This window comes from Corvus moneduloides, chromosome 1, assembly GCF_009650955.1.
Source record: "Corvus moneduloides isolate bCorMon1 chromosome 1, bCorMon1.pri, whole genome shotgun sequence".
Classification (NCBI taxonomy): Eukaryota; Metazoa; Chordata; class Aves; order Passeriformes; family Corvidae; genus Corvus; species Corvus moneduloides.
Genome location: NC_045476.1, coordinates 148,809,777 through 148,836,903, shown reverse-complemented (window position 1 = coordinate 148,836,903; position 27,127 = coordinate 148,809,777).

Genomic DNA, 27,127 nt, shown 5'->3' with positions numbered 1-27,127 from the left:
GCTAAGGTGCATTGTGTTGGTTTTGTACAGCCGGGTTCTTGGTAGTGGGGGGCCACAGAGGTGGCTTCTGTGAGGAGCTGCTAAAAGCTTCCACTATGTCTGGCAGAGCCAATCCCTGATGGCTCTGAGGATGGGTATGCTGCTGGCCAAGGCTGGGCCAATTCAAGATGGTGGTAGTGCCTCTGTGACAACTTATTTAAGAAGAAATCAAAACAAAGTTTGTGGCATAGTTTTCATTTTCTAGCTAGAGAAGAGCAGAGTGAGAACATGTGAGGCAAACAATATGGTGACACCAAGGTCAGTGGGGAAGGAGAGGGAGGAGGTGCTCCAGGTGCCTGAGTCAAGATTCCTCTGCAGGCCATGGTGATGACCATGGTGAAGCAGCTGTGCCCCTGCAGCCCGTGGATCCACAGGGAATGCAGAGATCCACCCCCAGCCCGTGGGGAAGGTGCCCGTGTGGGAGCGGGTGGATGCCTGGAGGAGGCTGTGATTCAGTGGGAGACCCGGTAGAGAGAGAGCCCTTGCTTGCAGGCTGGAGCAGCCTGTCCTTGGAGGACTGCACTCTGTGGAAGGGTGCCCCATGCTACAACAGTTTGAGGGGTACTGCTGTCTGTGGGATGGACTCACATTGCAGCAGTTTTGGGAGGACTGTTGCTTGTGAGATGGATCCATGTTAAAGAAGTTAATGGAGAACTGTCTCCCATGGGAGGGATCCCACAGTGTGGCAGAGGAATGACTCATCTCCCTGAGCAGCAAGAAAAGCCACGGATGGTAAACTGACCAAAACCCCCATTCCCTGTCTCCCTCTGCTATCAGTGGGAAGGAGAGAGGATTTGGGGGGAGGGGGCAGTGAAAAGGTGCTTTTAAGGGCTTATTTTGCTTCTCATTTTCCTGCTCTGACCTTGTTAGTAATAGATTCCCTTTATATCTCTTAAGTTGAGCCTGTTTTGCCCTTGATGGTACTTGATGAGTGTTTTCGCCCAGCCCTTATCTCAATTCATGAACTCTTTGTTATATTTTCTCTCCTCTGTTCAGTTGCAGGGGAGGGTGAGTGAGCAGCTTTTGTGGGTGCCTGACATCCATCCAGTGTCAAACCATGCCACACATGGAAATGAACAATTGTAATCTCTAAAAACCTCTCTTCTTACACCACCCTGTAACTTCAATTTAGAATCTAAAACAGTCTCTACTGATTCAACTTGAAGCATTCATTCTGGAGATTTTGTGGGGAGCTGTATTTTTTTGATCAAGATTTTTTTTAATCAGTTTCTATATTATGCCCCATTTGAATGCTTTCATAACTTTCCCTTAGAAAATTATTAGATATTGTGATTCATCAGACATATAAGATTTCCTCTTCTAAGTTTGTTTCCAAAAAACTGTCAAGCTGTAAAAACAGCTGAGACTATATTGGAATTTAATCTGCATTTAAAATGAAAAGATGATTAAAAGAAGCAAAAATCACAATATTGCTTCTAGTGTTTAACCCAATGTTATTTCAAAATCACTTAAAACTGCAGTCTTTCTTGTTATGGTCTTGTTTTCAAAGGAAACAGGGTAAATACTAGTTTCCATTTTTTGCAGTTTTTGACAAGTGTGTAAAGGATTTACAATGATATAATGTGACTGTTTATCTGCACTTTGAAGAGTACAGATATTTACACTGTTTTCTAAGCATAATTTTTATTAGCAAGGCTAATGCTCCTGCTATCTGAATAAGACCTAATGCAAATACAACATTACAGGATTTCATCAAAATTTGCAATATCTGGCCTGAAACTGATCTCTTATAGGATAAATCTATGTTTTCATATATATTTCCATCTAGTCCAGCAAAATCTTCATTTTTTTTTATTGCAGCTTTGGGGCATTATTGCCATGAAAATATTAGGGAGTGAGTACAGCAAAGTATTTTCCCGACTATCTGGGATTCTTAAAGAAAACGATAAATTTCATTTTCTGTAGAAACTGGAGCAAAAAGTAATTTTAATATAAAAATCTTTTTCTGGTTTCTAAATAAACTATTCTCATTTACTTATTGATATTTCTTTTCTGTAACGTCAAGATTATAGTTAGCAGCTTGTCAAAATATATGTGAGAAATTACTGCTTCTGGAAGTAACGGAATACCTAGTAGTATAAATGAAAATTAAAGAGGTGAAACAGAAGTAATAAAAATAGAAACGAGGAATAATGGCGTGCAAATAATAACGAAAACTTACAAATCTACATAGAGGGAATTAATAAGTCTATTCTCATATGTTACAGTAACTATGAAAAACCCAACCAACAGAAGAAACCCAAAACAAACAATAAACTAAACCCAACAAAACCAGTAAAAATATCAGAAATCTGAGTCTGTAAATTACTTGACTAATTTAGAAAAGCACTACTTGGGGAGGGGAGGAGGGTGCTTCTATATCTTGGACTTCCAATTCTGCAAACTGTAAGCATACCAGTAATGCTATTGCTTTAAAAATTTGCGTGCAAATTAGACATTCAAAAGGTGTCCTGGTAACAACTGATATAGAGTTACTGCTTAGAAATCTTCAAACTAAGCATTCTTCATTAGTTGAATAGCAAGTGTGAAAAACCTGTATATATCACACTGTCATTAGTAAAAATATTTTAGTAACAAGTGATTAATTTAAATATTTATTAAAATATGCATATGAAAAATATATCCGTATATTTATAGGTACTTATAGATATTTATAAATAAAATATAGAAAATAATATATATGATATATGTTCTTTTACTATTTCCATGTTGCTTTTAGTCCTTGAGGAACCAGAAAATAAGAAAGTAAAAATTATGTGTGACAAAAAATTTACTAGGGATTTCTTGAACGTCTGGAAAATCATCACTAATAACTTTTAAAAGAAGACTAATCTACATCTGAAGTAAAAGATACCTTGAAAATTAAAGGCCATATTTTGTCTGAAAATATATGCTCCAAAAGGTTTTAATGTTGCCATATTTAAGAAAATAGAAATCTCCCATGGGAAAATAGCAATACACATGTTGAGGGAATGCACAATTTAACCATGTGGGTGGTGACTGCAGTTGACCACAGATAATAGCATAAGTGGAGCCATCTTTTGATGATGTATATCAGGCTCTAACAAACATCACTGAGTTTTGGTTAAGCATGCAGAACTGATTCCTGATATTCTCTATGGTGCAGTTATACGTCTTGCAGTATCTTGAGCAAATGTTATTCAAGCCCATCAGCACAAAAGCATAACTACATGTTTTAGATCTTTTGAATGGATGTTAGAAACAAAGAAAATCAATTAGGTGGCAGAAAGGGTCTGTGACTGTATGGCCGGTCTCAAGGAAAACACATCTGTAAAAACCAAGTTTTTTGCCTTTTTGACCTTACTGACATTCTGTCCCAAGGCATCTCCTCAGTACATGGGCTGGATATGTCCATGAGATACTATATGACTTGTTACAGTATGCCAAGTGGATGAAAAGAAACCTTTTTCTTCCCATTTAAGGATGTCCTTCTAGTGCATGAACGACTTTTCTTCTCAGGAAATTTGACCTTTCACTTTTACAGTGAAGGTCCACCTTTTTTCAGCTGGAAAATCATTTATACTACTTGCAATCAAGAATTATTTCACTGCACTCTCAGTTTATTTGTCTGGCTGTATAGTAGAAAATGGATGCTTAAGAAATCATTGGAAAGTGCACTTTACCTATAAACCTTAGAATATTTCCCAAATAATTTGTTTTGTTCTCACCTTGCATTCTGGTTCATTGTCAGTATTTAATCAAATAAACTGTTAAACTCTGATGGTTGCATTCATTATCTGGTGGGAAGTGGATGAAGTAAGGAAGCATTAGGTATCCATATCTTTCCATTCCTTCCCTATATTAGGTAACACTTTTTTTCTTATATAGAAACTTTTGCATAAGCTTTATACTACAGAATAAAATACTTTCTATAAATGTTATATCAGCTAGCTTCTGATCACTTAGTGTGAAGTGAGTCTTGCTCCACAGACCCATTTGAGATCTCACTTGTTCTTGTAAAATATTGAGTTAATAATTTTTCTATTATGTAATAATTAATTTTAGGTAAAAGGAAGTGTGCTAGATTAATCATGTTAAAATGAAAATATTTTGTTTCCAATATCAGTAGTTTGAAACTTCACTGTTGCCAAAATGTATTCTGTGAATGAGAAGACCTGATTTTTCAGATCCCTAGGTAAAGAAAAGGTTGGTTATATTTTCTTCCTTAATTGCCAGACCTGACGGCAAGAAAAATGCAGAGCTTTTTTCACTGATAGAAGAGGAATAAAATATATTAAGAATATTTTTAAAAACCCTGCATAAATGAGAACAACATCATGGTACCAATAATAAAAGAAGGAATGGTGTCATTTTAGTACAGTTAGAAGCATTGGTCTGTATTAACTAAACAACTAGACTCTGGGAATTTCAAAGGATTGCCACAAATAAATTGGCATTTCAAACTTTTTTCCATTGTCACATAAAATCTCAACTACTAAAACCCTGCACCTTATGTATATCCCTTCCTTATTCTTATTTTAATTATTAAGAAAGTAAAATGATTAATGAATATCTGACCTGTTTTGGAAAGAACAGGGTTAGGTTTTTTGCAATGAAACATAGATTTAGAAGAAACATAAAGATTTTAGTTGTAGGCTAGCTGTGTGGAATGGGTGGAATAGGAAAGAATTTGGGCCTAGTGAGAGTTAGTTGAAATAGTTAGGAGAGCTGGACCTGAAATAGGGTTTTAGATGTTAGTAACTGATTACCAAATAACTGATGATCTGTCATTTGCATGTTTGTTTATCTGTGCTTAGAATAAGGAGTAGAAACATTGATAAGTTGATGTATAGAACAAGGACAATTACCAATCTCCTCCCTTTGTGGGAACCCATCCAAAAGTCATGCAAGAAGAAACTTACTTCATCTTTTTTGGGACCACTGACCCAATTCAAGTCCACCAACTCAATTCAGAACACGCACTACGCATGTTTAATGACATGTAAGCTCATTTCCATACGAAGCGGAGAATGGGAGGTGTTAACGCTATGAATATGCATTTTGTATTTTGGATATTCATAATATTTTGGAAATAAAAGGTATCATGTTTGCTTGTATTGGGGCCCTGCGTCTTAGGGAGCTATCCCACGCAGTGCCTGGCGCCAAATAAAACATACACTTTCTAACTCTAAACTGTTAGAGAGTTTTTGTCCATCTCAGTTGGATATCGATATTAGATCGATATTCCTATTTTGGTAAATCAGCAATAGCCTGGACTGTCCAGGACCCTGATATTATTCAGTACTACTTCATGCCAATAATGGGAGCAGGGGAAAGGGACTCTCGCTTCTGAGGAGAAGGGTGTTCTGTCTGGTCAGGAGAAAACGTGGTGGCGAAGAGCAGATCGGTGTTTGTTTATTGTTGTAGGCTTTCCATGTGAATAATTTCTTTGTCTTAAAGAATTTTGCATTAATATTGTTGCTGTCATTGTTTTTTTCTTCCATCACTGCTGATCCCAGTAAAGTGTTCTTATCTCAACCTGTGATCTTCGCCTTATGTGTTTCCACTTGGAGCAGGAGGGGGAGTGAGCAGCATCGTGGTTTTGGCAGGAGTGTTAAATTGGAGAATACCATTCCAGAGCCAGGATAATACTGCAAATTTTGTCTGTAGATCACAAATGTTATCAGTTTGGGCAATTTTAATGCCTGGGAAGGGTATAGAAATAGCATTGCTTGTGGTAAGAATATTGATCAGCCCATAGGCAATGGGGTGAAATTTTCATAGTAAATTTTTTGGATTTGTGTCTGACCTTCAGTACAGATGATTACAGAACTGGAGTCACTCATGATGATGGGACAGATAATAAAGGTTAAATATAGTACAAAACCATCCTTTTCTTAACTGTTATTAACAGGAATATAAGTTATGTGAACTTTCTCTGGCAGCATATTCAACTTGGGAAATAAACTAAAAAGATAGATGAAAGTAGGAATTTATCCCTTTTGAACCACTGTTTCTTCAATTACATGTAAAATATCTATTAAAATAATATTTATGATACCCTAAAGACACAATGAAATGTGGTTTAATGACTGTAAATTTAAAATGTAGCTTTCCCTTTGCCAAGGGTACAGTACAAATACGGGCACTGTAAATTTTATTGCAAGGAATACCCCTATGCCTGCATAGGGATGGAAGCATAGCTTATTCAACCTTCTTGCACTTCAACCTTTGCAATATTTCAGGAAAATTTCTTAAATTCTTATGTCACTTAGATCTCAATTTGATTTATTCCTGTATTTTCTTTTAAATCTTGTTTCTCAGTTTTTTGGTTTGGGAAATTTTTGGGGTTTTTTTAATGTTGGTTGGTTGGTTCATTGGGGTTTCTTTTTTTCTGTATCTCAAACAACTTTCCTTTTACTTATAGTTAGGACTGTACTCTGCTGTGCATTAAGTACGTGCAGGTAGCACCAGTCAGTGATTTGCTAGTATAGTAAGAACAGAATAAACACTTAGTACAAGAGATGTGAATATAGAGTCAAATGTGACATCTGGAAATCTACATTCTTGTGACTGATTACTTTGTAATGTGCCTTTGTGACAGCTCAAATTGAAACATTTTCTCTAAAGAGAGAGAAAGCAAAAATCAGAGCTTTTCTAAGACTTCAATTTTTATGTAGCTGAAACAAACATTTTATGTACTGTGTATATGTGGAAATAATAATGTATTATATGAATTTTTAGTTAAAATCAAGCCATTACATTTAATGAGTAACTTAGTTCAAAAGCAAATATTCTCATGTTTCAGTTCACACTTGTAAAAATCCTCTATCCAGTATTTTATGAATTAGTCAAATACCAAATGCTTATTTTCATACTTATTCAGTCACACTTAAATATGAGTTAGATTCTTTATGCTATAATCTTATGTAAATCTATGCCCATAAAATCATGACTATACTTGACCATACACTGTTGGATCCTCAAAGGCTTGTTTACTGCGATGGCAGTTGGGTATGCACTGGAAATATGCTATTGGTAAGAACTGCAATGCTTCAAAGTTTTCTGTTTTGTCTGTGTAGGCCAAGTAATTTTCTGTTATTTTCTGTTTCTTTATTGCCACTGGAATAAAAGGAATGTGAAAGAATTTATTCTGGCTGTCCCTTTCAATTCATCTCTACGTATTCATTTCTCAGAGTTTTCAGCTACTTCTTTCAGAAACTGTTTTTGTGTTTACATTTCTCTCCACTATTCTCTTCACTATTCTCTCCATTATTATCATTATAACACAATTATTTCATACTGGATTCAAGTATGCCTTAATCATTGCATAAAGGGTTACATAACATTTTTTTAATTTGTCTTTGCTTGAAGATCAACTTTTCTAGAAAATGCCCTTAGTGTTCAACTTTGGTTTAAAAATTAAAGGACCACAGTACTCTGCATTAAAATGTTTTGGTAATCATTCTGTTGCAGTTTCTGAAACAAAGGTCTTAAAAAATCATTTTTCTGATCTATCTTGCAACCTCTTCCTTTTACCTACTCAGGCAGATCTAAATATACTAACAATAAGAAAAAAGAAATACTAGTATAATTATCTTAATAAGATAAAAATAGTCAAAAATTTCATAAATGCAGGTACTGACAGACAACACTTTTGGGAACAAAAAAATAAGCTGGTTTTGTTGCAATGCAACAGAATCTGAAATATCTTTTGCAATAACATATTTATAATGAAAATGCAAACAATAAATACTAGAGAAGGAGGAAAAGTCAATAACAGACAGTTATTATTAATTCAAATCCTTCAACACATGCCTAATCTGATACATAATACTGCTTTCAAAGATATCGAGCACTAGCAACTCCATTTAAATTGTAGTTGTTCATTGAAATGGAAGGTCAAGTTTACTTGATACAGATTGATTTAAATATTTAATGCAAATATACAGCTTCTAAAATTTTAGAATTTTAGAATAGAATGTCACTTTGTTATAAAAACACTAAGTAGAACAAGAGGAAAATAGAGTAAGACATATGTGTGTGAACCTGGTATATAATTAGACTGGGTTTTGGCCTAAAACCTGTTTCTTCAACAGTGAACAATCTTCTCCCACTCTTTTATGATTAAAGTTAGGAATTTTTAGAAGAGGGCTTGAAAATTTCAGGGGACACAAAAATCTCATATAAAAATATCATGTTCTTACAGACCATGCTATGAATGTGACGTTTTCTTTTATTTTCTGTGTGAAAAGGGTAGGTTTCAGGATGCCACATGGCTGCAGGAAGTATCTGGATATTAAGTACATGGTATTTATGGAGTTTCTTCTGTGTGAATCTCTCTTGATGATAAAACATTCTACAGTCAACAAAAAATTAACTTTGTCCATAAGGTGGGGAAGGAATCAAGGTTACTAATTAAAATAAAGACCCAGTCATGTTACCAAAACTGTTATGTATTTCGTAATCAGAAAGCAGATGATAGATTCTGTTAAGAATCTAATTCTTGTCCCAGAGGAGATGCTCTGATGGACAGTAGTAAGGAACAAGGAAACAACAGCACTTTAGGGAACATCACAGAAATGCCTGTTAATCTTCCCAAAGGAATTAGATAGCATGCTTCCCAAAAGTGAAGATGCCAACAGCCCAGCTGAAGTGCCACTACACCAGTGCACACAGATAGCTAATGAACAGGTGGTGGGGAACCATGGTGAAATTAGAAGAACCATGGTGAAATTAGAAAACTCTGATTTATTTCCTATCACAGGAACATGGTGGAACGAATTACATGATGGGAGCACTGCAATTTAGTGCCACAAGATTTTCAGAAGAGATAGGCTGGGAAGGAGGGGTGGAGGTGTTGATGTCTATGTTAAGGAAAGGATAGATTGTGAAGAGCTGCCTCTGAGTAACAGCCATGAATGGATGGAGAGACTGGGTAAAAATCAAGCAGATTACCTATAAAGGACAAATTCATACCTTAGTTACAAGCTGTCTTGCAACTAAACAGACGGTAAATGATGGCAAGGGTAAAGGGGCAGCAGGTTAGTGTCACTCTGTGGAGCCCAAGATGAACTCAAAATTAATTTTCTCTTCCTTTTAAAATGGTGTCATAACAAAGAAACTATATGGAGATAATGTGAGACAAGTAGACATATAGACATATGCGCCATATTATCTTGTTTCTGAGAAAAAGTATAAGCACTAATACCAGTTTGTAACATTATTAGTAATTTGTTGGTTATCCTGGGTTTGCTTCAGTTTCATTTCTAATGAGCTATCCATGTAGGACATTTATTTATAAAAGAATTCAGAAGACCAAATTTCATTTTTTTAGAAACAGAAGAGTTTTTCCATAATTTATAGCTAAATACTTATATAAATGGTTCTGAGTTTTCTGACACTTAATGAGTTTCCAGTCAAAAATGTTAATAATATTGTTATTCTTAGTTCATGAAAGCTGGAAAAGTGGAGGTTGAGGGTTGATTATTATTTTTTTTTTAATGCTTGAATGATGACATTCTTAATAGAAGAAAAAAAAAAAAAACAAATAGAAGAAAACAGAAAAAGACAAATCACATAGTTCTGGGAAAACATAACTTTCCAAAAAAAGTTTAGTCACATGTTTATAGAATAATTTACCTAAAACATTAACTTAAACTAAATTGTTAAAAGAAAAAGCAGATGTGTATTTGAAAGAGTGTTTTCTGCATAGATTAGGAGAGAAACTTTTCTACACACAGAGTTGAATTGCTTCTCTGAAAAACTTGTAATAAATTCTGCAATATAAACTGTGAATAGTGTAGTAATTTCAAATCTTTTTTCATTCTAGTGTTACTAGATAATGGCATTTGACAATCTTCAAAATACGACTTCATTTTGAAAATAATGTGAGCTTCTGATGCAACACACTTTTGGAGGCTGGTCACATTATAAGCGATAGAAACTGTAACACAAGGGAAGCTGCCCAGCAGCTGTCCATAACTACAATGATGATTTATTCAAGAAATGATAAAAATTAACGGTCTGCAGCCTGTTGTTCTTTTTCACTTGTATGTTATTCAATTTCCTGTTTATTTGAACAAACTTGATTTGAGAGGCTTTAATTTATCTCAGAATTGAGAAACAAAATTAAGAGGCAGCAAATTTAAAAACTTGATGTTTTTAACCAAGTGTTAAAAAAAAGGTAATTTATGGCCTCTGACAAGTAAATTACTTGAGTCTCTTGTAATCCTCACCATTTGCCTGTGTTATTGATTTTGAAGTAAGTTTCTCTTACTGTGTACAATAGAATACTACAACATGGTGGGCATCACATTTTTTTAATCCAGAAAATAGTTTAAAAAAAAAAGAAAAAAACAAAGACATAAAATAGAAAGAAGAATTAAATATGAGACATAAAATCACCTAGCACCCTCAATCTATCTACATTCTGATAAACAGAGTAGATTAAAATTTGGCTGAAGATTGGCTGTAAAGGCCACATCATTTAATAGATGTCTTAATGATAATTTTCTTTTTTAAAGGAAAACAGAGAAAAACAAAGTAGTTGTAACCATAATGTGTGGCAAACGTTTGCCAGAACTGAATGATTTCAGTATACAAAGAGAAAGGACAAGTAGAGTGGGAAATCAAGTTTGTAAAAAACCTAAAACCCCCAAAACATTCTGTAGGTCATCTAGGTTGTAATGACCCTGCCTGAGCAGAAGAGAGTACTTTAAATGATTATCTGTAACTGTCCAACTCTGTATTTCTTATTTATGAGCAACTGTCCTGGTTTCACCTGGGCTAGAGTCGGTTTTCTTCTTAGTAGTTGGTACAGTGCTGTGTTTTGGATTTAGTATGAGAATAATGTTGATAACACAATGATTCAGTTGTTTTTAAGCAATGTTTACCCTAAATCAAGGACGTTTCAGTGTCTCATGCTCTGCTGGTCTGGAGATGCACAGGAAGCTGGGTGGTAGCATAGTTGGAACAGCTGAACCAAACAAGCCAAAGGGATGTTCTGCACCATGGACTTGGTACCCAGTATATAAACCGGGGGTAGTTGGCTGGGAGGAGCCAATCACTGCTTGAGGATGGGTTAGGCATCTGCCAGTGAGTGGTGAGCAATAACTTTGGGCATCATTAGTTTCTCTTGGGTTTTGTCCCTTGCTCTGTCTCTTTCAGAATTTTTAATACTTATTATTCTTAGTTGTAGTATTCTTGTATTTTATTTTCTTTGAATTACTAAACTGTTCTCATCTCAACCCATGAGCTTTACTTTCTTTTCCAATTCTTTGCCTCATCCCACTTGGGGTATGGAGGGCAGTGAGTGGGCAGTTGCATGGTACTGAGTTGCTGACTAGGATTAAACTACAACTGGAACAAAATATTGAGAAATATTAAAACTGTAATGGCACAAGAAAATACCAGTATTACCATTGATGTATTTGGTAGACTGACAGTATTATTATAGTTGGTTGAGATATGAGCTTAAAGAAGGTATTAAAAGAGATTTAATAACCCATGATATATTTTATTTTAAAACAAACTTTTAAATGAGCTCAAATAACTAAGAAGTGTTTCAATAGAAAGAAACAGAATACAAGTATATATATTCTTAAAGGTTATCAGCTATTTTAAAGAGAAATTGAAAGACTATTATTACCCCTTTATTACAAAGAGAGATGAAGGTTATACAAGTGAAAGCTAAAATAATTTTCCTCTCTATTTCAGTATTACTTTGAAAATCTATCTGAATTCAGAAATATGCATATTCTTTGCCTGAATGACATAACTGATACATTTTGGAAATAATAACGAGGTTAGGATAAAAAAAGTAGAACGGGAGAAACCCCAGAAATTTATTGTCTGGCCATCAAATGCTCTCTTTATATTTTGTCAAAACAAACTTATGTGTCTATGATCATCAAACAGAACTGTTTGCTTTCTTTGGACCTGCAATGCAGTGCTTTGGTACAGTAGTCTCTTTGGTGTCAGAAATGTGACTTTGAAAATCCTGCCTCCACAGCTCATACTTTTCCAGGCAGTTTATCATTTCCCACAGTTAATCAATCTTCTAGAAATGATGTGGAGCTATGAACTCCACAGGAACTTTATAGGTATGATTCTCACATGTTGAACTTGTTTGCCATTGTTCCTCCTGCCCACTGTGCCTGCTGTGCTGAAGTTATTTCAATCTTGTCCCTGGGAGTCAACAGACGATCAGAAACAGCTGAGTAAACCGAACAGCTCAAAAAATTTTATTTCTTGAAGTTTCAGGAATTCTTGGTAGTAGTTTGAAAAAGTACCATGAGAAAAAAATGCTTGCTCTTGATTTTATGGCAACTTCAACAATTGAACTCAATTCCTTATTTCCAGGCAACACTCTAATTTATTTTTTTAACTTACAATAAAATGGAGTCTTGGTGTTTTACATAAAATAACCTCCCTATTATATTTGGTTTTACCAGTTATCTTGGAGGCATGTCTATAGAATCCCAGAAAAAAAGGGGCTAATTTGTTTGTTTCAATAGCCAGATGGCTGTAAATCCAACCCAGAACAGTTATAACAGATAAGAATTGTTGTTAATAGAGCTGATGATTGTTGGAATTAATATGCCGTAAGAAAAAAACAGTTTTGATTGGAGGTGGGGGCCACGTGGACATACGGCAGAACTTTTCTGGGACAAGCATCCTTGTTATAGTCCACAGCGACACAGCAAAAAGAAGACAACACAAGAGCAGGAATGAGGCCAAGAAGCAGGCATGGACCGCAAAGAGAGATCAAGACTGCCAAAGACTCCTGAAACCTTTTGACCTATTTCCAGAACGGCCTGCGCACAGTAACTAATCTGCATAGAAAGTGAGGAACATATCTTCAGGGTGGAGAAACCTATTCATAAGAAAGTATCCATCCCCAAGTCCAGGTGGTGCTGGGGTGCTGGACATCCCATCAGCAGGATCAGTGCTGGAACCAGTACTGGTGATTCCTTCCTTCCCTCCTTCCCTCCTTCCCTCCTTCCTTCCGAATTCCTTCCTTCCTTCCTTCCTTCCTTCCTTCCTTCCTTCCTTCCTTCCTTCCTTCCTTCCTTCCTTCCTTCCTTCCTTCCTTCCTTCCTTCCTTCCTTCCTTCCTTCCTTCCTTCCTTCCTTCCTTCCTTCCTTCCTTCCAAATTCCTTCCAAATTCCTTCCTTCCTTCCTTCCTCCCGCCCTCCCTCCTGCTCTCCCGCCCTTCCTCACGCCCGCCCTCACTCCCTCCCTCCCTCACGCCTGCCCTCACTCCCTCCCTCCCTCACGCCCTCTCCTCCCTCCCCTCCCTCCCCTCATGCCCTCACACCCTCGCGCCCTCCCTCACGCCCTCCCTCATGCCCTCCCTCACTCGCTCCCTCACTCCCTCACTCCCTCCCTTCCTCTGTTCACTCACTTGAAAATGACTCAATCCCTCTTTTCTTAGACAATCTTCACCTGAAGTTCATCTTCCTATGAACTGAAAGAATCCAGCACACAAAGTAAATTCATACTATCAACAGGAAAGAAACTATTCTGAGGACTGAACAGGAGGCTGCAATGTTAATGTCCAGTTGCACTGACTTCACTCATGATTCTTTCTTCATACTAAGAACTAGACTGGGCAGCACAGAAAGAACACAAATGTTTCTTTCAGTTCAGTTGACAAAGCTTTAGTTATAAAGCAAGCAGGCCTGATTTATATTTAATAAGCTGAATTTAATTCTTTCAATCGGGAGTCAGTGATATGGCTGGAGGTTTTAAATAAGCTTATGCTTCTTAAATAAAACTAAAGGATGCTAGATATTGGTTGCCCATAAGTATACCAAGTTTGAGTCATGCACAGGAGTATTTATTATCAATTATAGTGGATGAGAGTCAATGCAAGTTTGGCATATTTAGTCATCTAAATTTCGGATTTGAGCAATTCAGATCAGTTTCCTTGGTAAAAATTATTCTTGTTTGAGATTATATCTGACAGGATCTACAGAAGACTGATGCTGTCCTGGGTTGCCAGCTGAAGTCTAGTACTTTAAATTGATGCCTACCTTTTATTAACAAGGTCTGAATCTAAATAGGAATCAGAGCCTTGAATAAGTGAGTTCACGTCAGTTGCTTAAATACAAACATAAATTGCCATTGTAACAGCAGCAGAGTATTCAACCCACCTAGATAGATATATGAAGATATATGTCAAATACGGTACAAGAAAGAGATGCACACCAGGGAGACACCTATAATTTTTGACCTGCAGTTATAGACCAGGTAAGAACAACTTGTGAACATTTAAATAATGTCACAAGTCTGTGTTTGATAAACTGAACTATCCCATGCAAAGCCATTGAGCCATTTAAAAATACACATTATCACTTCAAATTCCACACTTAATTAGCTACACTGAGAAATACTGTGTATGCCAACAGGATCAACTAGCTGAGGAAATGCTTTCAGAGCCTTCACCAGTTGGTTCTTCAAGGATATGAGAAAGGCATTCCTACGCAAAGGGCAAATGACCTATTTTAACTAACAATTCCACTTCAAAGCCTCCTATGAGTGACATACAACATCACTTAAGGTGAGACTTGTAACAGCAGAATTTGTCCAGATGTATGTCTATTATAGATAAGCTAAGCAATGTTTAAGTGAAATGTGATCAGCTGCTATAGGTGTTAATTGGGAGTCTGAACTCTCAAGTTGTTTTTCAGGCCATTATGGTGTTCCTTAGTGCTGCAATATTGCTTGTTGATGTTAAATTTGAATTATCCTTTCCACTGCTTTCTTCTCCCCATACTTCTATGTAGTCATTCTACACAGTCCTTCTTAATAAGATCTTAGGTGTTATACAGAACTCATTTCTACCGGGTCTGGAGCTGTATCACACACACCAAGTGCAGGTGACACTGAATTCTGTCTTAATTACAGTGGCTTTCAATCGTACTTTAATCTAGTTAATATTCTCCCTGTTTTAATACGATGAGTGACAAAAAAATGTAACAACAGAGAAGACAATCAGCATTCAGAAGAACTAGCTGCTAATTCAGGAAAGTGAATGGGACTTAATAGAATTATGGCAAAGGATTTATGTCCCTGATATTAATACAGCATGATCTTAAGAACTGTGAATAAAAGCAAATCCCAGGATATCAGGGGTGAAAACATATAATTCTTAGGTTTCTCTTCTAAGTTATTTAAAAATTCAACTTTCTTTTGTAGTGTTACATGTAAATTGCTCAAGAAGAACAACTGATATTCAGTCTTTCAAAAGATGCTTAGGAACTGTAAAGAACATTTATTTTCAACTATGATCTCTCTATTGGCTCTGTAGTTTTCATTCAGAGCTATTCTCTTTTTAATCTCTGATAAGATGATATCAGCAAGACTGGGCCCATAGAGATGGTGAGTTTCACAATCTGTTAGTCCATAACAGCTAGTATTGGGGCACTTGGTTTTACGTCCAGGCACTGGTGCAAAATAACAGAAGTAAGCACAAATTCTTCACAGTCTTTTCTTTTGAACTGTGTAGGAAGCCTGCTCAATAACCTACACTGTACAAACCACAACTCAGTCTTCTATTCTAATTAAAAAACACAGAAAAATCAGGTAGACAAAAGCAGGGATTAGACCGAAACATATGCTAATATTCAAGTCTCTTTTTAAAACCTCTTGCCAGCTTTCTTCTCCCTACTCATTTTCTAATTAGGCATCTGTCACAAAGCATAACATTTGTAAATTTCCATGGTGCCAGGAAAGCTGCAGTGAAGAAGACACAGAAAAACATATTGTCAAACTATGCAAAAAGTCAATAATCTCAGAAAATATCTTGGGAGAAAGCAAATTCAAAGAGACACAAGTTAATATTATCTCTCTCTGTGACCTGGACACTGTAGGAGCAGTAGAACAAAGAAGTCTGGGAAACAATGAACACAGGACCTCATTTTAGTAGAAACCCTTTATGATTAAACTTTAAAAATACTAATTCTAAAGAGTCTTGACTATTTACAAGAGTGGTAGTTTAAGTAACAGAAATTTTTGATAACAGTACATGCTATATCACCTAATAAGAATCCCACAAGTACTCTTACTTCATTCTAAAATATTATTTTGTACCTAACTGTCTTGGTTTGAAAGACAGGTGTCTGCCAAGGAAGGCAGGAGCCTCCCTTGAAATGAAAAATGCCACCCTCTTCCCTCCGAATTATTATAACTTTGAAATTAAGGGGCTTTCAGGCAAAGATATGAGGAATAGGAATAACAGTTCTTTACTAATATATATATATATATATAATAACAAGGTAAACAACAATAACTATGGCAGTAACAGCAAACAGAACCACAAACCCGGTGCCAGCCTTCTTGGCTGTCAGGCCCTTTCCCCTCGGGTGCAGTTCCGCTCGCAGCCGGCAGGGGCGCTGGCGGCTCCCGGTGAGCAGGGCAGGTGCGATGGTTCCCCCGAGGCTGCAGGGGGCGCTGCGGAGTGAGCTTGGGGAGCATGCGGCAATGGCGGCTTGGCCAAGCCAGGGAGGGATGGGAGAAAAGCTTCACAAACCCCCCTGGGCAGCTGATCCCAGTGCCTGGCCGGACCCTCAGGAAGAGCAATCTGGAACAGCAGGGACAAGCACAAATCCTGGGTGGCAGACAAGATGTATTGAACTCCGGAGCTGCAGTGGGAACCCCGGGACATCTCAGCAGGCAGTGTAGTGAAGGCTCAAAGCAACGACAGGGGCAGAGTGGCCATGGCCCGGCTTCCAGCGGGGCAGGGAAAGGCAGGCTTGGGAATCCCGGGGTTTTTCCCTGAGGCACCGGAGCAGACAGTGAACAGGTCCCTCTTTCAGGAAGGTGGGGTGTTAGGGTCCCAGTGCAACAGCTGCTCCAGTGAGCAAGCTCCACTCACGGCAGAAGGAAGGCAGCTGAAAGCAGAAGCCTGCAGCGCTGACGAGTTCCCTCCACAACGATGGCAGCCTCTCCTCCCTCCGAATGCCAAGAGCACAAGGCAGCCCGGGGTGTACCCAACCCCAGGTGAAAGAGAGTAGCCAGTTGGACCCCTCCCACTGTTGCCAGGTCTTTTTTTTTTCTTAAGCACCCAGTAATTTGTTGCCCTGGAAACATATATGGGAAAAATTATTTAAGAAAAAAAGAAAACAGGAGAACTCCTAAAACCCCAACACTAGCCTATTACCGCAGGCCTGGTTCCTACGGTATATCACTGTGTCCCGCAACCATAGGGAGGAGGAGGAGAGAAGATCCAGCAGGCAGGAATTGTGCAGCAAGATTGATCTATTTAATTATTTTACAAACTCTTTTATAGACTTTTTTCTTTATAGTCTAATTGGACAAAGGTCAGCCACCCCTTGGGGGTGATTGGTTAAAATCCTAAAACATTCATTGTCAAAATATTTTTCTACTGTACCATAAACAAGACTTTTCAAGGTTGCAGGTGGCTTGGTTGTTTACATAACTGCTACCTCTTCTGTGAGAGAGAAAAGTCTCTCACGGACGTAGAAAGTAGCAAGAAAATCCTTGCTAGCAGCATTTTTGTATCTACACTAGCCTAATGATTATTTTTCCTTTTTGGATGTTTCATGTTTTTATTTGGTCCTTATGTGCTAAATTCCGGAAGTCAAATGTGGATAACTTGTTTCTTTGATGTTTTTACCCACCTATGGAGAACAAGCTGACATTTCCAGTACCCAACAATCTGTATTTTCTAATCTAATACATACAGTCAGAATATTGTGTCTGTGTGACTCAGTAAAGAGATCAGCATTTCATTTTTTAACAAGTGTTGACTTATATTGATTCAATTGATTGATCTGTACCCCTGCAATGAAAGTAGTATGAATGTCCTGCTACTTTGTTATAGTCATTAAAGTTTTAATTTTGACAGTGAAGAGTAATGAGATAGTTCAACTCTATGTGTTGTCTAATGCACTTCGGAAACTTCAAACTGCAGGGTTGAGGAGCAGAATCACGAGTGTGGGAGACAGAGGAGTAGAAACTCCTGCAATTAAAGGACGCTTTGATTTACAACCCTGGAAGAGACTAGGTCTGGCTTAATTGACAGAGATTTGTGGACTTTAAGCAAAAGGATTACAAACTTGTGTTCCTATCATTATAAGTAAAATTGTACACTGGGTGTTTTGGTGAAGGGTTTTAAAATATAATAGTGTGGTTTTATATAGTTTAAGTTAAGAATGTAGATGGTATAAGAGAGACATCTGTGTGTACGTGACATGAGAAGTTATTGGTCAAGACATAGCTGCATTGCATATGAAGTGCCAGAGGTGATAGGTCATTAATCTAAAACAAAGTGTCATTTTAAGTATCTATTGGATTAGAAAATTATAAATTATGATGTAACCCTAAATCTTGTGACTAGTCGCCATTACTCGGAGGTGTTGTAAAATCGCACGCCTCAACTGATGCATTTGTTATTTTAAACAATAAATTCGTGTAGTTGCATAGTCCCATCCCTTAAAGTTATTTTCCTCCAACATGTGAAAGCGTGAGAAACGGACACACGAGAAGAGAGACAAAGATTGGGGGTGTTTCTATTATTGTTGAGGTTTCTTGCCATTTGAATTTTAGAGGCTTTTGGGGATTTTTATTATTCATGAGTTTATATCCCAATCAAGTACATGCTTCATATTTTAATATACTCTTTTATCTGTGTTTCATAGTATGTTTGAACTATGTTAGTTTGCAAAGATATAGACTGTTCATTTCATCTAATCTATTTGGAATAAGTCAATTTTAATTTGTATTAAACACGTCTTTGATAATGAGATTTTCTTCGACATGTCTTTCCTTTTCCCTATAGTCCTGTAGAGCCTGACAAGGATATTTTTGGCAATTATGATTTAATTAAATATTCCCTGAAGAGTTGCTATATAAAGCAAAGTCATATAAACAACTGACAGCCATTTGAAATCAATACTTTTAGAAGACATAATTCCCACCACTCTCATCAACGTCTTGAAAGAAGGCTTTGATTTAGCATGGATTAAATGTGGGATGGAAAGCTAACCTTCATTGTTGTTTTCACAGTCTCCAGAAATGTCATTTATAAAACATACCAGAAGGTTACTTGTATCAATAAATATAAGCGTAAAGAAAGTTGATTTTACAACTGTATTTGTATTCAGCCCTACATTCTTATAGGATAGGAACTATAATATCTGCTTGTTGCTCATACTTACTTACTGAAAATATTCTTAGTTGAAAATTGTCACTTTTTTTTCACTGAAAATACATTTTTGGAGGATGAAACTGAAGGTAGAAAAGAATGAGTATGAAGTATCAGTCTTGTGTAAGAGCGCAATAATCTAAAAGTTAAAAACACACCTCCAAATTAAAAAAAAATAATAAAATTAACACTAATGCTTTTTTTTTTGATATGCTGTATTCTAAGGAGTAGTCCCAAATGATGACTAGTCTTCACTTTTTCTTTAATTCCAGTGAATGTTGTCCTTTTACCTCTTCCTATATCCCTATCCATTTTGCAACTTCCGTTTCCTTGTACTGATACATTTACTTTTCAAAAAATAGACAAAAATAGTCTGAAATTCCAAAATTCAGAATACTTTATACATTTGTTTTTAGTATATAAATGTAAACAATATCAGCAAAAATAAATGGGGAGAAAAACCTAACTGAAAAGAAAAAGGAAATTTATTGTCTTAAATCATGGGTGTATTTTGATATTACGTTAGGACTTTATGCTAAGGAAAATTCTGCTTTGATTTAATATCAGCCTTTAATATTTCCCATTGTTAACCTTTTTCCATCTTTTAAAATTAGTGGTCCTAATTTTAGATACACTAAACTAGAAGGATCACTAAGATTAAAGGAAATTCTCAAGAAGACAAAAGAATGTCTTTGCGGTTAAGTCTAGAAACACTTGCCTATTAGGCAATTGTCTAATTCCTTCTTAACACTCTTGTGTTGTAGTATTGGCAGATTCCTTGATGCGTATTAGTCTGTACTCCTTCCCAAACTTTTGGTTTTCATTTTGCTGAAGCCTTGATACAGAATTTCCTAACGATGACTTAAAGAGATTAGTTGCTTAAAACAATATGTTTTTCTATCTGCTTCAAATTTTCTGTCTTCCAGTGTGACTGAACAACCACAAGTTCTTGTCTTATGAACCATTTTGAATAATGCTACTTCACCTCTTCATGTACACCATACACTAAACATGCCTGTTTTCTCTTATTTACCTGCTGCTCTAGCCTTTCCAGGATCGCTGCAATTTTAGCTATCAATTCAAACAGAAGATTGCAACCTCATGTTTGCTGGGGATCTGTATATGGCGTCCTTATTTAGAGCAGGTGAAAAATGTAAGTGAATTCATACATTAACTAAAAAAGGGCAGGAAATATTCAATATCCACACTGCCATATCAACACCCACAGTGCTGTATGAACAGATAAAAGTCTCAGCTGTAAGCAGAAAACTTTAACTCATTATCTTCATTTCAAGAAGATGAATAAAACTTAGTATCAACTGCTTCATTTTGAAAAAGATGCACTGAACTCAAATGAGAAGGAAATGGAAGAGAAACAGTATTAGCAATATTTCCTCACATAGAATCTGCAAATTGCATTCACCATCACTGCTCATTCTAACAAAAAAAGGGGAAGGGACAATACACAAAGCCCTGCAAACCATTGCATGTCATGTTAACACCAAAATATGAACTAGAGATATTTGACAGCTTCTTACATTCTTACCTATGAAATGTTACTACCTTAACTCCTGTGCCATGGGTGTAGGGTGATGTGTACACTGCTGAACCAGTACATGAGGAAGAAGCAAGGACTTGCAAAGGTAACCAGCCAAATGGAATACTAGTGAAACCTATGTACCTGAATGTGCATTGCATCTTGTATATCTAATGCTAAACAAGAGAAGTGAGAAGCTGGGATTATAGAGAATAAGGTCTAGGATTGTGGATGGCTCTCAATATCAGGAAATTACTTGACAGCATGGAAAAGACACCAAGATTAATAACATTACTATTGTTATTTCCATCATTATATGGTGGTGATGGGAGCTAACTACAGGTAAATACGAAGTTTTCAATGCCAAAAGGAGAGCAATTTTATTCATGAATTCAGTAAAGAATTAAATATTTTAGTATAAGCATTTGAATAATAGAAGTGTGATCCATCTGTCAAGATGCTGAGCTTCCAGAGGGGAATGTAAGATACATCTATGCAGACATCTTTAACTGAGATGGTTACTGAGTTTCCTGCCAGTCAGAGAGAAATGGGTACATGAGGGAAATAATTCAAGTCAGCTTAATAAAAATGTTTAAACCAGGTCAGAGTAACTGTCACCTGAACATAGTCTCATTTTACAAAAGCCTTTTTTGCATGATTATTTTAAATAAAGTTCTGTTGCCTAGAGAGGAGAGAGAGGAGAAAACTGATTTGATTTTTGTGACCCCTCAGTTCCGCAACTGCAAATGATCACTGGGAATTGTCTGCAACCTATGGTAATTTATAATGAGTTACTCAAGGGATAAGAGACATTCTTACCATGCTGGTGTATTTTTGTATCTAAAAGAGACAAAGAGTCCGAATAAACTCTAGCTGGGTCAGGTGAAAAATTTAGGAATCTTTGACAATAACACTGTATTACAATAATATTAACATGTTTACAGTGTGTGGCTTTCACACAGGTCCATTAGGTCAGGATTTGACATTTATAGAATTCTTTGAACCTTATTTATATGTTACAATTTTTCTTGAATCAGTTCCTTTACTCTGGCATCCATTGCTCATCAGGTTTTTGGTGCATTTTTTTTTGAGGTTTTGCTTAGAAAATTAAGTCTAGGAATGCTTTAGGAACAACTGCAAGCCTCTATCAGTATTTAAATGCTGTTAGCTTCAGCAGTTGAAAATAGTCCCCTTGAACATGTGGATGATGACACACACAAGACAATCCTATCTGCAGGAGCTGAATTTTTATTCTGCTTGCCAAAGGCGAGTCTGCACTGGCAGCTTTTCTACTCAAGTGCAGGTGTTTTCCCCTCTGCCCACGGCTGTTGTGCATGACAGATGGACCAATAATATAAAAAAGCAAATTCTGAACTTAGCATTTAAGAGCATTGAAGATAACTTTTGAACAGGAAAAACTGTTTATATTATTTTGATTATCTGCAACTGCATTATTCTTCTGTTTAAGGATTTTAAATAAGGAATAATCTTATGTTACCATATAGACTAAAAAGAGGGACTCTCCAGACACTGAGTAGCTGTTGTGCAAGATCACTTTGCTCAAATTAAGAAGTATACCATCTGGCAGGTGTCTTGTACCTGTCATTGGGGATGACGATCAAAATAAAGACTCTTTTTGATCAAGAATATAATATACATATCTATAAGTCTTACCTGTTTGGGATTTAGAGGTGTCATTTATCATGCTCTCTTGTATCTTCCTGTTTTCATCAGCCCAAATTCTGAGATCTCATCCCAAAGAAAATATACAAAACCTGTTTTATTTAATGCAGGTGAAACAAGTTGTGACTAATCTGGTAACACTTCTGTGGGTCAGAGCCTTGTTATGTACTTTTTACACATTTTTAATGACTTATATTTGTTTCTCGCCCGTCTCAATGCCACTGTAGAAACTCACTATTCCATCTTTGTAATCAGCTCTCAGACACAGTTGGAGATATTATAAATAAAAGTCTCACTGGAATTTTTCAGTTATGGACTGACTCCATGAGGTAAAAACCCCCAGAATTAACAATTTTGAATTAAAGAACCAAAACTTTATACGTAATTTTCCAATTACTATTTGATCTTTAATCAACTATCAAGTGAGCATAAACCTGGTATTAACTAACTTCTCTCTGAAAATATTTGTTGATTGCAATCTTCAGTAGAATATTTTCATTCCAGCGAAATCTCGTGTTAGCCCACACTCCCATTTCTTTAGCATTCATTGATCGAAATTTTCTATTATCTAAGTTGTCCGTGCCTTCGAAATACACAAGCTTCTTTGGTGTATGTCATCAGAGATGTCAAGCAGTACAGGTATAAAATGACAGTACTTTGATTTTATTTTCCTAAACTACTTTCCTTCCCTCCTTCATAAATCAACTTAATTCCTTACTCCCTTCTCTCCCCACACACAGGATTTCAAAGAGAAAGCTCTTCTCCCTTGCCTTACTTCCTTCTGCTATGTTTTGTTTGGTTGTGAATTTGTTTTTTCTTGTTACATAACAAATTCTATTAGTTGCCATGAAAAAATAGTTACACATATTGATATCAAGGGCTCTAAATTTTTATATCTCTCACACATTTTCTATGTGTACTGGGCTGAACCAATATTGCTGTTTCTTGTTTTAACCTAATAAGTTTGCCATGTCTATGTCTTGTAGACCCACCTGTTTTGTTTTATTCTGCTGGTAACTTTTTAAGTGCAAACATAGATTCCACATATTCAGCTTGTCCCACCAGTGTCCTGCATCAAAAGCTGTAAGAGACACTGGAGGTTTGTAAGAAAACATTTGAATACCGACTCCCTGGGTCATCCTATACAATCTTCCCCCCAACCCCAACCTACCCTGTTACAAAACTCGTTCTTTGAGAAATAGAAGGAACATATTTCAGCATGAGTAACTTAATTTGAGTACCTGTATATCCATGTTGAAGAATTTTTTTATATAAGCCTCCAAGTTAAAGTAAAATAGACCACCGCATTCTTTTAAAGCTTTCAAATTATGATTGTAACATGCTAATAAAATGTAAAGATAAAAGTGCAACCAGAAAATATGTACCTTTTTCAATATATTTGAAGGTATTCTATGATAAGTTCCTTAAACAATCACGTTGATCTAGCAAAGTTATTTTCTCAGCTATCTCTGAAATCTGATAGCAAATTAACCCAATTGCATTGAGCATTATCCAGCCTCATCTGAAGCACATACTTTACATGAGCTATAGAGGCTCCTCCTTCAGTCTGGTATTATCACCTAATGAAGCTGTTCTTAATGAAAGAATTTCTTTTTGGCCCTTAGATTTGAAGATCTGACCATATAAACCCTGCTACTTCTTTCTAATAAATTGTTATTGCCAGTTTGTATATGCTTTGCTGCATATATTATACAGAGGATAGTTCTAGTAACTGTTTTGAAAATTAGGATGGCAAATGAGATAAGACTATATTATGAATAGCAGCAAGAAATAAAAGAAGATGAAAGAAACTCTATCCCTTTCTATCGGGTTGTGCTTGAATATAAATGTACAGTGTATGAGTTTACTAGTCATGAATGTGACAATCAGATTAATAAATTTTCCTTGGTTGAAAGTGAAAATAAACAGCAAAAATGTCAGTAAAAAAACCCCAAAACCAAAAATGATGTTTAGACAATGATTTATGATGTGAAACTGTTGAATTTATGAGATACTGTGGTCCCCCCTAAAATGGTTCTCATCTCACACCCATACATGAGACACCAGACTGCTCACACATATGTTTCACCATTGTAAACAGTACAGTTTCTAACTTTGTTCTTACATAAAGTGTGATTTAAAAAGCACTTAAGACCATTGTCAACAGTATTAGTGGTCTTTAGAGAAAATTTTGTGATTAAATAAATGTCTTTCCTCATCTCTTCTTTGAATATATAACAAAAATTACATTCCTGTAAATATCTTAAGACAATATTTAACTTGTCATACTCTCAGAGCATGCAATTTTTTTTCCGTCATGTGTTTTCAGGAAAGTTCTATCAGACAGAACATCAATTATATTTTCAGCACAGTTTTCTGCTAAGGGAGTTCTATGACTTTCTTTTACATGTTTTAGAGTTTTTAAACTATGATTACAAAAGACAATATTATGGGTATTTTTACTTAAGTGTAAGAAAATTTTTAAAATAGTATAACATAGAAGTAACACTTTGGATAATTATATATGTTTTAGAGTGAAAACTAGTCCATTTGTTTAAAACAAGTATCATACATACAATTATGAGGTACTTGAATACCTTGGTTCACTATGGCAAAATAAATGAGAAAAAAAGGAAAATATTTTGGAATAAAAAGTGGAACTCTAACCAAAAACTTTTAAATACCTTCAAAATTTTAAGTTTTTATTTTTCATATTTTGAAAGTTGTGTCATTTCAATCAAGGAAGATTCAGGATTTCAGGTTAAAGATGGAAATTTGAAGTGGAAAGCAATTTCAATGACTGAAGCTAAAATTCATGTAGAACACACCTGTGATAACAGTTCTGCTTACAGATTTTGAAGATGAAAATATTTAATCTTACTGAAAAGTTAATGCTAATTATGAAATTATTAGATCACTTGTGATTTAGATTTGCAGGACATGTAAAATACAGGTTTTTTACAGTGGATGTGACAAATCAAGGTAAAGTTATTTTGAAACTTTTGACCAAAAAATATTAAGATCTAAATGTAAGGAATTGACAGTGAGAATTATCTGTGCCTTACTCTCCAAGACAACTGATAATGCTTCTAATAGGCTTAACTTTAGTTTTGTTTGATTTTTTTCCTGGTTTGCTTTGGTTTTCTTTTTCTGGTTTTTGGGGGTTTTTGGTTTTGTTTCTTTTTTTTTGGTTGCTATGGTGATGTCCATTTTTTGTTTTGGTTGGTTGACTTTCTTTAGTTTACGTTTGTTTAACACTTCTCCATATCCCACCTTAATGGGGCTTAATCTTGGCTTAATGAATCTCAGGTCAGTCAAATTTGGTCTGAATTTGCATGAACGTTTGCAAGAGAGAAGAAGAAATATGATATTTGGCAAATTTAGATCCACTGCCCACTTAGGTGGTGATGTGCTTGCAATAGGCTCTGTCTGCTCCTGTGCCAGCTACAAGTCACTGGTGAAAAATACAAGTAATTCAAATCATCAAATTAACAGTCATGCTGATGAACTGACATGTTAAGTATGTTAAAATCAAGCCTGTATTTCCACTGTTATAATTTTTATTCTTCTTTTAGATAACCATAAATACTTACTGATAAGATTTTTAGAAATCTCTTTTCTAAATATTGATGTAGTAAACTCTGGTAATTTTTAGTGGACAGAACACTGTAAGGTCCTTCAAAAGGAGAAACAAAAATGCCTAAAGTAATATTTTTGTGGCATTTTATTTTCTGAAGTAATACCATGCTTAGGTGTGTATAACTCCTATGTAAAATAAAGTAACATTCAAATCATTATAGTTTAACAATATATATTTAACCAAAAGTTTGACGTATTCTCTTGGCCTATAAGCAGTTAAAGAATGTCAGCTGAATAAAGTTTCTATAAAAGAAGATATCAGCCATAAAACTGTGTGTTGTGTTATTTGCAGGATAAATTTGAGTCTGTTGTTTTTACACCATAAATCTCTCTCAGCTTTTCCTTTAGTTAGTATGGTTAGTTACAGTCTACGTGAAGTTTCTCATTTTCAAACAGTCCTGTCTTTACATGTTCTAAAAACCTAGATAATATTTAATTGGGCCCTTTTTTCCTCTTTGAAAAGATTTTGCAGAGTATACTTGCAATTACATTTATCTGAAAAGACTCACTTCTGCCTTCAGCTTTCCATTGAAGCAATATTATTCTTCCCTAGTGGTTTATAAGTAGAGTTGTTTTCATAGGATCTTGGATGTTACTCTTAATGCTACTTCAAACTTTTGGGGATCTATTTATGAGAATTGCTGAATAATAAGCTCACTAGATAGTTCTAACAGATTCTGACAGTTTCTGGAATGAAATTCAAATGTAGATGAGAAAATACCTCTTTGAAATCTTAAAGTTGTCAACATACTTTGCTAAGTTGTACAGTTGCAAAGCACTGTAAACACACGGAGCACAATGGTATAATGGCTGTTTCTATGAGAATCTATCCAGAAAGAAAATGCAATCTCTTTAAAGATACTGAAGAGTATGTCTAAATAACCATAATACACTGTATTACTTTAATGACTTCTATATTCACATGGCTTTGGATCCAATATCTTGTGGTTGTTAAAAATCTGTTCTAACATTCTTCTCTGCAAACACAGATTGAAAATGTGATTGAAAATACACTGTCTATATAGTCTATAAAAGTTTAGATTGTTATCCATATAACCTTTCCTTACATATTT